The 13263-nt window shown below is 36.3% G+C and overlaps 1 protein-coding gene across 6 annotated transcripts in view; it reads left to right on the top strand.

Annotated features, from left to right (window-relative positions):
- The window catches only part of abca2 (ATP-binding cassette, sub-family A (ABC1), member 2), a 62603-nt gene that overhangs the window by 1480 nt on the left and 47860 nt on the right, over positions 1–13263 (top strand). The window lies entirely within an intron of this gene.

A 13263-nucleotide genomic window follows, 5' to 3' on the forward strand; every position in this document is an offset into this window, starting at 1 on the left:
CACCATCCAGCCCTGAATGAAAATGTTAGTGCTAGTTATCATGCAGTTTTGTCATTTTTTATTTCCAGAGGGCTAATTTTAATACGTTTGTAGGAGCAGAGTAACCTTTATATATCCTCGTGGGAGGGGTAAATGCAATGTTGCAAAAGCAAAAAATTGAATCTGTGCCCAGTTGCACAGAAAACCTTAATGTAAATACCCAAATGTAATGGGTATTATTACTAATAGCATTCTTTGCCACTGGCTGCAGAGCAAAAAGTAATTTTTAGTATACAGTGGAATCCAAAAGTCTGAAACCACCTTTTCAGATACCTTCATTTTTCAATTACTGTTTTTCACTAATTATTATGCTGCTAATATTATTTGTAATGGAAAAATGTTATTTAAAAAAAATGCAAAATAGATGCTTTTTCGTTTGTGTTCGCAGATTTTGGGACCCTACTGTACATGCGATATACAATGCACAGAAAAAAATACACTGTGCCTAAGTATCCATATATACAAAATACTAAATGAACTATAATATTGACAACACAACATTTACATGTTACATTATTTTGAATATTAAATACTAGCATTATGTGCTATTTTAGAGCAAACTGGCACAACTGGGAGTTTCTGGGAGTGATAAAACAGTCAAAAGATTTATATAAAGGGCATGCCAATTTTATTGTACGAGTAAATGTAGCAGGTTTTTTAGAGTGCTTGTAACTTTATTATTATCTTTATCAAATTATCTTTCTGTAACTGTCTAACCAAATCTGGTACAAAAGTGGGCTCTCAAGAGCCTTGCCCTAACACCCAATTAGTAAATAAGCAACACTACTTTGAGTAGCATTTTTGACCTCGAGATACTGAATTACTAAGCATTGTTCCTATCTTTATGAGTCTTGCTGCTCCATTGTTATTTTTAGAAGCAGTAGCATTTTACAATAGCTCACGTTAGCAGCAGACGTCATGCTCCCTGGAGGCAAGGATCGCCCCAGTAAGAATAGAAACAGTTACGTCACTGGGTTGGTTTGATCACATAGGTCCACTTCAGGGGGAGTTTGAAGGCTTTGTAGATAGATGGGGCCCTGGGAAGTGGTTAGTCAGCAAAAGGTTCAGCCTGCTCTGTCCTGTGGATGCTAAATGAATGAGGTCTAGTGAGTTCAGCTCTCTACTGGCTGCCTGCCTTTACTGGTTACTCACCACTGTCAGTGATGACTGCTGTCAGCTCTTTGTCAAGAGTGTTTGTGGTTTAATGGTGGTGGAGTGCAGGTGTGTTCAGATGTTTGTCAAAGACGCATATACACATATAAAAGTTGTATGGTATGGATGATGTTTTTATAATTTAGACTTAATGTAATGATTTACTGTGCAGTCTGGGTTGATTACAGAAAAGGAAGTTGATGGGGATGCAGTTGGTGGCTAACAGTTTTATGTAGGACAATTATCTTAATGTTTGCACTCTAAAACTGATATGTTATGCTGATTTGATGATGAGGATGCATTTATGTTCCATAAAATCCCTCACAGCTTGTGTTGTTTGTCTCAGCTGTCTGGATCCCACTGATTTTTCTCTATAACCCAATCACAATATTTGATCAAGCAAAAATGGGGCTCCAGACTGATGACCAGGGAATCTCTGGCTCCTAAAACTCACAAGAATCGCTCAAGTTAGACAATAAAAAGTGAAAAGTGTCCATTTACTTGACCTTTTTTCTGTTCTTTTCTTTTTGGAGTGAATAATATTAAAATTAGAATGCTTATTTTTATCACTATTTTAAAATTTACATTGCAAAGTTGGCACAGAAGTGCCTCTGAAGTGTAACACAATTACAGCTGTATACTGTGTACTATACTGTATACTAGGGGCTGAGTAGGCATAATTTAGTCTGGATTTTATGCAGCATTGCATCTTTACACTGAATTTTGAGCAGGCATAGAGCAGTCTTAAATGATCTATTATGCCCCTTTTACAAGATGTAATATAAGCCTCAGGTGTCCCCATGATGTGTCTGTGAAGTTTCAGCTCAAAATACCCCACAGATCATTTATAATACCATGTTGTAAATGCCCTTTTTTTGAGTGAAAGAAAAAACATGCTGTTTTCATGCGTGTATCTTTAAATGCAAATGAGCTGCTGCACCCCAGCCCGCTTTCCAAAAGAGGGCGGAGCCTTTACAGCTCCTGCCTCGGAAACTCTGCCAACAACAAAACAAACATCTGTAACAAAACATATGTTTGGTTTTGATGATCATCCCTATCTCGCGATCACGCTCACGTGACATTGCAGTTCTTCATCATCATGAAAGTTATTATTTTCAGTTATTAAGTATCAGTTTATGGTTTTCTGAGCGCACACACCCGAAGCACGTGCACAGAAAGCTGGCTGTCAGATGGCATGTGCCGTAAGTATTAATCGAATTTCTGTGCTGAATGTGCTTAGACCGTCAAATACACACAAGGTTGGCAAAAACACCTTAAATTCACATAAACACAGTCGGTTATGTCTGTGAATGTAAACCGCAGGGAAAGAAATCGCATGTGCATATTAGATCCATGTATTCAAGTGAAAGCATCGTAATATACAGTACCTTTTGCTGTGTATATGATGTTAATGCGATTCAAAAAACAAAAGAAACACAGAAAATCTGTTTGAATTGATTTGAATTGAATAACTTTAGTAGCTTTAAAAATAATAGCTACATTTATTACTTGAATGCTGCTGTCAAATGCTCTGGTGAGGAGATGAACATGGTGGACTGTGTGCACCTCACTCAAGGGGAGGAGCTAATTAGGCAGATTCCATCCCAGTCGTCGTGGGCAGGGCTTGTTCCAATGTGACAACACATCACATTCCTCAACAGCTCATTTTGAGACACTGGGGAATCATGGGGAAAATAACAAATGGAATGGATGGATTTTTACCACAATAGAGGGTGTGCATTGATGTCATTTTCCCGCTGGAACACGTCACCTCAGCCAGACTGAGTGGCAGAAGAGCTGCTGCATGACTGGATTTAATAGGGGATACTGCGAAAACGCCAGTAATACAAACGATTATCATTTTAAACTAAAGTTTGGACTCGATTTTGTGTTCGTTACAACTTACAACTTACCAAAGATCCAGTGATCCATGGATATTGACATGCAGGCAGGAATCGTGTTTCATGACATTTAAATGTGCTTGATTTTGACGAAATACAAATTTTAGGGAAATACATAAAGCAAATTTGCCTGTGAACACATTATATGAATACAATATAGGTAGGTCTAGATCCATGAGATCACTTATATCAGTGTTATATATATCATCATATCATCCAGCCTTAAAACTTGTATAGTTTTTTGTCAGTGTTAATTTAAATGCATCTAATTATGCAGAATATACGATGGTAAATATTTAATTGATGATTTGTCAATACAGTATACAATTCAATATATAGGGTATGATTTTACCCCTAAATTCAGCTTATTGACACACAATGATATCTGCAAATCCACCTTTCTCTGCCTGGATCCAGTTGTTTCTGTGAATTGTATAGCGATCCATTTGCTTCTCTGTTCTGTAGCTTTCAGCAGTCTGTAAAAATATACCTCAGATTTCTTGTCAAATCTATTTATACAGTCAATCTCAAAGCTCTTTCCTGTTCACGATGAAAACCAATGCTGCCTCTTAGTGTTTCTGCCACGCGCATACCCTCTATAGGGTGGTTGTGTACACACACTGCAGACACAAATATGTTCCAAAACAAAATACAAGTCAATTTAGCATAATAGGTCCCCTTTAACTCGGCTGTGTTAAGATGCCTTTGGTTTGATTTCCTAATTGTTTTGTATAAAATTGCTTTCCAATTTGATAGTCACAATTATTCTTATTCTACTTGTGCTATATAAAAATCATAATTATGTATTTTTTACTTAGAAAACCATTTATTATAAATTCTGTTCAGAATGTGTAACTTTAGAAATGTATTGTCATATGAACACAATCGGTAATGAACACATCACAGTAACGACTTTGTTCATTTCAAATTAGACATGACGAAAAATTATTTGCAGTTTATTTATTAACGAGTCAGTTGTTCGATCGATTCAAAGCGATACCTTTTGAGATGGAGACTTCTTAAAAAAGACTCATAAGAGCCATTTGTTCATAAACCATTGTTATTCGTTGCGCAATGCTAGTAAGATTTTAAATTGCTGTTCCAATTATTATTATTTTTGCCACATTTGTGACTCTTTTGGTCACAGTCTGGAGCCCTGATTAAACCCTCTCACCCACTAGTCTGGGTGACTGTTGCTGTTTTTTAACAAAGCGATATCTCCACCTCCTACCCCATCATAAAAAAATTCCCATTTCATTGAGTCTGTGTTATGGATTGTGTTACGGTCCCTGCTCGAATGTTGGATGAATATTAACCCAAAATTGGTATTTTAATGCCTCGGCTGCCTTTACCTTATGCCAAGTGCAACACAGGCTGACCTACTTCCTACAAGCTTCAATCCCTGAACAATTGGTTGAGGCAGGGATGGGCAAAACTGTCTGCGTAACTATGGATACAGAGATAGAAAGAGAGACTGATAGATGGATAAAGCGTGAAAGAGACAGAGTCAGGACACGAACAGCAGTCTGATAACTGGACAGTCATCAAGAGAGAGCGAGTTATGTATATGCCAGCTGTCTGAATTATACATGCAGACTGTACGTTAATGGAATCACAGAATGTGTTCTGTGAGCTGGTTTTATGCTGTGATCTCACTAATAGAAACGCAGATACTCTACCGTTTCATCATTAAAAATTCACTTTGTTTATGTGGAGATGAGGGTATTGCACATTTCTTTCCATTAAGAACGTCTGCTAAAATGCTGTCTAAAAGGCTCAGATTTCCTATGATGACATCATAGATTTGTGTTATAATAATGTAACGTTTAGCCTATATGCCAATTATATTAACATAAGCGTTTTAAGACAACGTGAATATACCGTTTACAGAATAGCATTACAGAAAGTCTGCGCCCTTAGACGTTAGTTGCATTAACTTTCTGTCAGTGTTGTGAAATAAGAGAGTAAGTCAGTGGTCTCCGATACTACTTTGGCCGAAATTGAATATGAGTTTGGCAAACTGCTGGGCTCCATTTTAGTGATGAAAATTAGCTGGAAGATCCATGAGAAATATTAAGTGTTCAAAGACTGTTAATTCTGCAAGCAATAAAGTTATACTGCAGTAGTGAGTCCCTTTTGAGATTAAGCTTTCTTCAGTGGAAAACTGATCTCATATATACAAGGACAAAATGATTCAATTACTTTAAAAGAAAGTTAATTGAGAAGCAGTATGTATTTGAGATACATTGGATTGTAATCACATTATGGAATGTGTTATAGTACAGTGAAATGGCAACAGTTACTGTTCTTGTACTGATATTAATTTCTCTCACTAATTTCAGTTCTTTCTTTTTATCTCAACTAATTTCTCCAGTTAATTCAGCCTACAAACAGCCCACAACTCCATTCTAACTTTGGTTTGTAGATAATTTCTCTTTTTGGTCTTTAAAAACTTTATACTTTTTAAGAAATGTAACATTGAATAGGCATGCACAATATATTGGTACCATATGATTACCTTTGTTATCATCTAATGCTTATTTAAAATTCATCTTAAAAAAAAAACCCACACACTTATCTGTAGCAAATCTAATAAAAATAAATGTTTCTTGCGCACCAAATCAGCAAATTAGAATGCTTTCTAAAGGTTCATGTGACCCTAAAGACTGAAGTAATGGCTGCTGAAAATTCAACTTTGCTGTAACAGGAATATATATAAAAAAAAAAAAAATACATGTTTGCATGCTAAATTGTGATTGGTCTCTTTTGTCCTGAATTTACGGAACCACACAGCACCTGTACATTGCAAATGCACTGTTATACATGTTATATAAAAATGTTATACACCGTGACAGAAATCAAGAGAACCACAGCATTTATGCAAGACCTACGCCAACAACCTTCCCTAAAACTTTAGCATGGTGCTGTTGTTGGTTTGCGAGCACTGGTATTTGCAAATCTAGTTATTATTTATGCATGCGCAAGATTATTATTGTTATTAGATGTAAATGGTTTGTGTGGAAGACGTGCATGGGACACATTGAACTGAAGTGCAAAGTAACATTTACTACAGTAGGATAATTGTGTGACATGAATGTCATTAACATTTTGTGTAATAATGGAGCTTTGTGTCTCATCCCATCGGTTTCATAAAGAAAAAGCAGCATTGAAAATGGCATCGATGTTTATGGACAGTCATAGTGATCTCATCAGTAGAAAGCAGTGCTTTGGAGCGATATTGATGATTATCTGCTTATGGAGTAAGTGGGGCACTGAAAGTTCCTCATGTCCAGTGATGGGTGTCCTGCTAGCCCAGCATAGCTCAGACAGCCTGCTGAATTATTGAGATCTCTCCATGCTCCTGGGAGAAAAGCAGCACTGGAGGAAAATTGGATGAAATAAACATGAGCTGGAGGAGAAAGGGATTGAGGGAGAGAGCGACAGGAGGAAAGTACTGTAATGGTCAGCCGTTCAGGAGGAACAGGACTTGAGTAGGAGAGAGCTGATGGACGGAAATGTCTTTTGCCACTGCGGCACTGACAAGCGAAAGCCAATGACGTGAGTGCTGGAGCGAGAGAAGAGACTGTAATGAGGACAGGTAGGGCACTGTGTTAAAAGAGGATCCAGTGAGAAGATAGAGGTATTAGAAAGAGTGTGTTATAGGCAAAAGGTGAAATAGAGACATAAAGGAGACATGAGATGAGATGGAAATGGAATGAATTGAGACTGGAAAGAGGGATCGTGGAGTACAGGACTCGTGAGGCAATCCTTTCATTTAAAAGCCTGACCCTTAAGCCCCTCAATGTGTGCCCACCTTAATTGAATGACAGTATGTGTCCGGAGTCCGGGACGGTCCCTCTTAAATGATAATTATTGCAGCAATGTTCACCTTGTAAAACCAAGCTTAGACAGGGAGCCATAAATTGGGGCAAAGAGAGAGAGATGGAGAGAGCCGGGTTAGTTCTGGATCATAACTTTTTCACCAAAATAGTTCTTTTTCTCATGCCAGAACATGGTGTCTGTGAACCGGCCCATATTTCCACTGACTTTTTCTTCATGTAATCACAAGCTATTTAAGATGGTACATTTTTTTTATAATGTGCAAATAAGGAAGTTATGCTCTAAAGTTTTATATTCCATGTTATATTTGTTTATATTCCTAACCCTACTGTGAGCAGGAGTTAGTGATCCAGCAGTTAAAGTAAACAGCAATACATTTTGCATGACACATCAACCAACCTATGATTAAAGTTCTGATCATATTTTTAATAATATTTCCTCATTCTTCTTGTACTTGTGAAAATGGACGATGCATTAGATGAATATACCAAAAATAAAATGTCTTATAACATAAAATGTTTTAAATGTATTTTCCTTTTTGAAGCTGTTTGTAATCTATTAAGTGACATTAAAAAAAAAAAAATCCCAGTTATCTTGTGTGACAGTTAATCATCACCTAAAAGTTGATGAGAAACACAGTTTCAACAACAATACAGAATTCCAACCCTTTTTCATTGATACATTTGTTTTTTAAAAGCTTTAAAACGCTCCTCACTCACTGTCACCTGCCCCAGTTCCTGGAAAATGCAGGGAAAAGCGTCCATCAAACAGTGTCACGGAAGTGTCTTATTGATCTGTTTTTGTTAGATTTTTATGATGGATATCAAGAGTGTATGTGTACATGCAGTGTTTGTGTAAGTTCCTTCCATAGATGGCTCTTCTCCTAGTCCTGCTGTGTGAGTCACCTGTTATCCGTGACAAAGAAAGAAAGTCTGCTCTTTAAGTGTGGATCTGTGTACAACAAAATGAACAGACTTCTTTATTTCCTTAAAGTTAGCATGAAATCAAAATGAACAATTATTGTGTTTTTATGGAATATTGCAGTATTTATTCATTTGCTGACGTGTTTGCTGGTTCGACATGGACAACCTTTAACTCAAATGAGATCACAGCAGTAGCAAACCATGATCCAAAATGAAATGATCCAAAGATGCAATCAATTCCCTATGGACAAAATCAAGTCTTGTCCTACATTTAGTTCGAGAAGCTGTTTGACTCGGATATGCGGAAAAATAGCGAAGAAAAGACATTTGCTGCTTCTGTTTTAAATCTAAACTTTTGCATTATGAAATGAATGTGCCACTTCATTTTTTAGTATAATTTTAATTACATTTTTTGTTAATATCAAAGAATATCTCATTATTCATTTTACGTTCCCTTATGTATCCACCATGGGGAGCGTGAACTCAACTGGTCTCTTCACTCACTCGCTCTCAAGAACACTACTTCTCTTTTCCCACAGCTCAACTGCTCTTTCAACTCCTTTTCTTCCTTTCTTCTTCCTGCTTTCACATTCTGTCTTTCCTCCTCGCCCTCCTCATGAGGAATAACAGCGTGTGTTCTTATTGAAATGAGGTGCAATTGCTCTCAGCCTGAGCTAATTTTGTCCTCATGTATAAAGCATTTCATGAAATATTTACCACTTTGAAAAACATAAAATATTCAGCTATTATAAATGCTCCTTTTCACCTTAATTTGCCATGCAAACTTGCTAATACCTCTGAGACAATAAGAGAAATACTCTATTAGAAAGACAGCAGAATTGGTCACAGTCTTGAACAATCAAATGGATGTTTCTTTACTGTTTTGATTATTTTTTGCTATTTATGCTTTATGACATGGGTTCTTCAATAATTAGTTCCACTGCTGATATGATAGACATGCAGGGTGACTTGGTTGATATTTCACTCGTGCATTTGAATTATATAAAACAATTTAAGATTAGAAAATGCAATATACATGCACATTGCACAATTGTTAACATTTAAATGAAATAAATTAACTATGAAAATACAAATATTTATTTACACAATATTTAATCAAAAATGTCTAATAAAACGGAAAATGATAGATTTTAGATTAGATATACTTCTGTTTGGTCCTTGACGTACTAGTAACCTGTTATTATTATTAAAAAAAATTCTTCACATTTTCTCCAATAATTTATGTGTATGTTTTAGTGGTAAGTAACTCATTTTAAACAGAGAGTACTACAGTCTTATCCAAACCTTTACAGATCTGGTAGGCTTGAACGTGTTAAGGTGTTCCCAGAAGGCTTCTATTATTGTCGGCTAGTGTTATTCTTCCAAGGCATCACGCATCAAACACTGAACTAATGAATCATGATATTCCTGGCCCACTCGCACTCCACTGCCGACTGAAATATCAATTTTTTTTTTCTGTTCTTTTCTCTGCAGAGGGTGTTTATGTGCCAAGATGTTCCCCTTTCACAGCCCAGCACTTAGAGATAGAGAGAACAGAGGGAAAGAAAACTGCAGTTTCCCTTTAATCAAGCCAGATGCAAAGTGAACACACTGAATGGAATTAAAGGAGATGAGAGAAAGAGAGAAGGGATGAGGGAGGGAGATTACCAAGTCAAAAAAAGAGAAATGTTATAGGAAGATGGTCTATTTTGTGGGTTTGTAACTGATCCTGTCATCTTCGATTCACACTCAGTATCCTGGTTGTAAGATGATACATTTTCTCAGGAGCGTCATGTTGGTGCAGGTGTAACAGGAGCACAATGGTACTGGAACTGGCCACTGTGTCCGCAGCCTTGGTCTGCCATCTTATCATTATCAATGTTGAAAACAGTTGTGCTGATTAACATTTTTGTAGATACTTTTTTTTCAGGATTCTTTGATGAATAGAAAGTTTTAAAAAAGCAGCATTTATTTAAAATAGGAATCTTTTATAGCAATGTGAATGTATTTACAAGCTAGTGTATGTTGTATGTGCCACCTTGAAATCCAGGTAACATTGTTGTGTTATTGAAAATCAAAGTAAAATAAATCAGTAAAACAAATGCCTTTACTGTCGCATTTGATCAATTTAATGCATCATTGCTGAATAAAAGTATTAATATATTTATATTTTAAAACAATATTGCTATTTTTACTGTATCTTTGATCAAAGAAATGCAGCTTTTGTGCACATAGATAACTGAATGGTAGTGTATACAAGCATGAAAGTTGTTTAAGTTGTTAGTGAGTGTAGTTCTTCAACAGTAATTTGACTAATAATAACCATGCTTTTTTTAAAGAATGGAGATCAAATTCACACTGTCTATTTGCCATAACATAAGCATATACTAACTATTAATTTCTCTATTGAGAAAATAAATAGATTTTTTTTTTAGGAACCCGACAGTTGTGCTCTATTCTGTTATTTCCAAGTCAGTTGGGTCCCATATGCCACCATTCAATTAAATGATGCAGCTCAAAGTGAGACTTTTCTTATTAGGCTTACCTTTCTGTGGTTTAATTTGTGCCTATGACAGCTGCTGTCTTCACTGTTGTCACCTTCATGCACTTACAGAGTGGGAAACAGTCTTAAGGGAATAATGTGTCAACAGCACAGAGGTTACAGACACAAACCGGAACATTGCGGTTGACTTCCCATGGGCAAAGAAAGATAGTTTGGACCTGTCTTCAGCAGTCAGTGGCCTACAGAGATGTCTTGGACATTGTTATTTTTTGTGAATAGATGCTAGGTCATCTAGGGTTTATTACGTAAGCAACTTTAGTAAATTTCACACAAAACCTACTAACAAATGGAATTAACATTTAATTAAAAATTACATTTTGAAGGCTGACTGAAATAGTTGTTTTTTTTGAAAAATATACTCCAATGAACTTTTTTTTCATTTAGGCTACATGAAAATGGCGTTTTGGGGTCCTGAAAATGCAAACTTTAAAGTGTACGTTTTTGAAAACTGTTGTTGTCTCCATGCAAAAAAAAGAAAAAAAAAGAAAGAGAATTTGTGAAAACGGTGATGTCATGCGAATTACGTTTTCAGTCTAGAGGCGCGTAGTGTTTCTTTACAAAGTCACATCGCCAACTACTGGCCTGGCAGCATAATACAGCTTTTTAGTCGTTTTCGTGGATCCTTGTGAACGGGATCATTTTGACAGCGTTGTCATCTGTACGCGAAAAAATCAGCGGAAAAACGTTTTCATATTTAGTACATCGTTGTCATGTAAAAACACCCTAAAAATGGGCAGCTTTTAGGTTCAAAATGAGTTTCAAAAAGCATTAAGAAATTGCCTTTGACCTTTACTTGCTTCAATATGGAAATAAGGTTATGATGAATTGCTCTCAACATCCAAAATCCTGTTCTCATTGTGAATGAATCATGTGAGGACGTATTGTACGATTGCGCTCATTATCGCAGTTCAGCCTACGCTCTGCAGAGCGCACAGCCGTTAGAATAAAAATGCTAACTGCTCCATTTACTAGAGGGAAAGGAGTCTTTAAAACTATTCTGCCCTCCAAGAGACTCCTACATGAGACGATCTTAAGTTCTGCCTGATAGAGGGATTATCTCCCATCCTCAGTGGCTTTAAAGGACGGAGAAAGGGGAGGAATGTGATTAGGGACGACGAGAGACCTTAAACTGTCTGCAATCTCAAGAATGCCATGTGGGAGAGACTAGGGCAGACTTTTGTTTTATGCAGAAATGAGGCCTTGAATTGGAGAAGGAGAAAGAAAAGAACTAAGAATTGCTTGTATAGAAAAATGGTGACGGAATAAGGGTGAAGAAACAAGTGAGATTTGTGAATCCTTTGAGATTCCACCAATACTGTCTCTGTGTGCTCGGGACGCTACTTTGAAACTGTAGCTTGCTAAGTTACAAGCTACTTAAAATTCAAAGTGCTGAAGTCAGGCGACTCTTTTGAAAAAGTAGTTTAGTAACACTACACTACATTGAAGATATTTAAAGGGATAGTTCACCCTAAAATGAAAATCCTGTCATAATGAATCCATCCTCAGGTCTTTCCAAACCTGTTTGACTTGCTTTCTTCTGTGGAACACAAAAGAAGATACTGTGAATTTTGGTTACCTTTGACTTCCATTGTATGGACAACACTGAAAAAAACACTGAGACATTTCTCAGAATATAATTTATTTTTCATACAGGTTTGGAACAACATGGAGTGAACAATGTCAGAATTGTCATTTTTGGGTAAACTGTCCCTTTAAGAGTGTAATGTTGTAAAGAATACTGTTCAGGGACTTGAAGCTACTCTAATAGAAACAGTGAATTGCCGTTTTAAAATGGTTTATTCAAATGAACAGTCCCAATGAACCAGTTTGCTAAAATGAGTTGGATTCAGAGTGTTCTCAATTATTGCCTAAGCTCATTTCTACTTTATACAATGTGATGTAATGACCAGCAATGTTGTCTCACTAAACCACTACTTCCTGAAACAAATGGCTTGTTACTAGAAGGCTATATACACTTTATTTAACAGCTGAGTTACTTCAACACTAATGAAAAAATTTAGTTACGTTAGTTCTGACAACCCCGCTTTTGTTTGTTCCCTATTAAAACAGAAAAAAACTGGATTGCGCCAAACTAAGTTGGAGCTTTTACTTCCTCATTCTTTCTCACTAAGGCTGTTTGAGTTCCATTTTCTTGCATCTTTTTCAATGTAAAAAAAATCTGATGTAAAGTGTAAAATTGATTTGCAGTACATACATTTTTGAGTGATGAAAATCAAGTTTTTTGGTATCTTATTTCTGTGTTGTGTTTTATGGTTTTATTGCCACATGTTTCTTGCATGTTGAAGTCCTGCAACATGCCATGCATCTTGTGACAAACTTTGATTTCCAGGTAAAGTTATTTTTTATTAAAGATAACGAGAAACTACTTTTGTGCAAGTTTTTATCTTTTTTTCCTAAATCATTTTTGCTTTATTTTCATTTACAGTCTCTGGACATTTACACTAAGGCCCACAAATAAAAAAATAATAATACAGAAACATGCTCATTTTTTAAACTTGAATACCTCATTGACTCTTTTTAAGCAGTGTTTTTTTTTACTATCCTTTACATGTATTTCTTTATCTTGTTTGCTTTATCTCCCATCCTTTTTCTTAGTTAAATTTTATTGAACTGCTATAATCTGAAAAAGAGTCGAGGAGTGTTTAAAGGTTATGAGTTTGATCAGGTCTACAGTAGATTACAGCAGCTGTGTCATCGGCAGGCTCCGGGCCTCGAGCTCCGATAAGCTTTACATGCCTATTCATCTTCTCTCGGCCGTGCATAATTTATGACAGGATTGACATGCTGTCATTTTCCCCTTATCGCTTTCTCTCTGAAAGGAAGC

This window comes from Leuciscus leuciscus (assembly GCF_965113295.1).
Source record: "Leuciscus leuciscus genome assembly, chromosome: 5".
Taxonomy (NCBI): domain Eukaryota; kingdom Metazoa; phylum Chordata; class Actinopteri; order Cypriniformes; family Leuciscidae; genus Leuciscus; species Leuciscus leuciscus.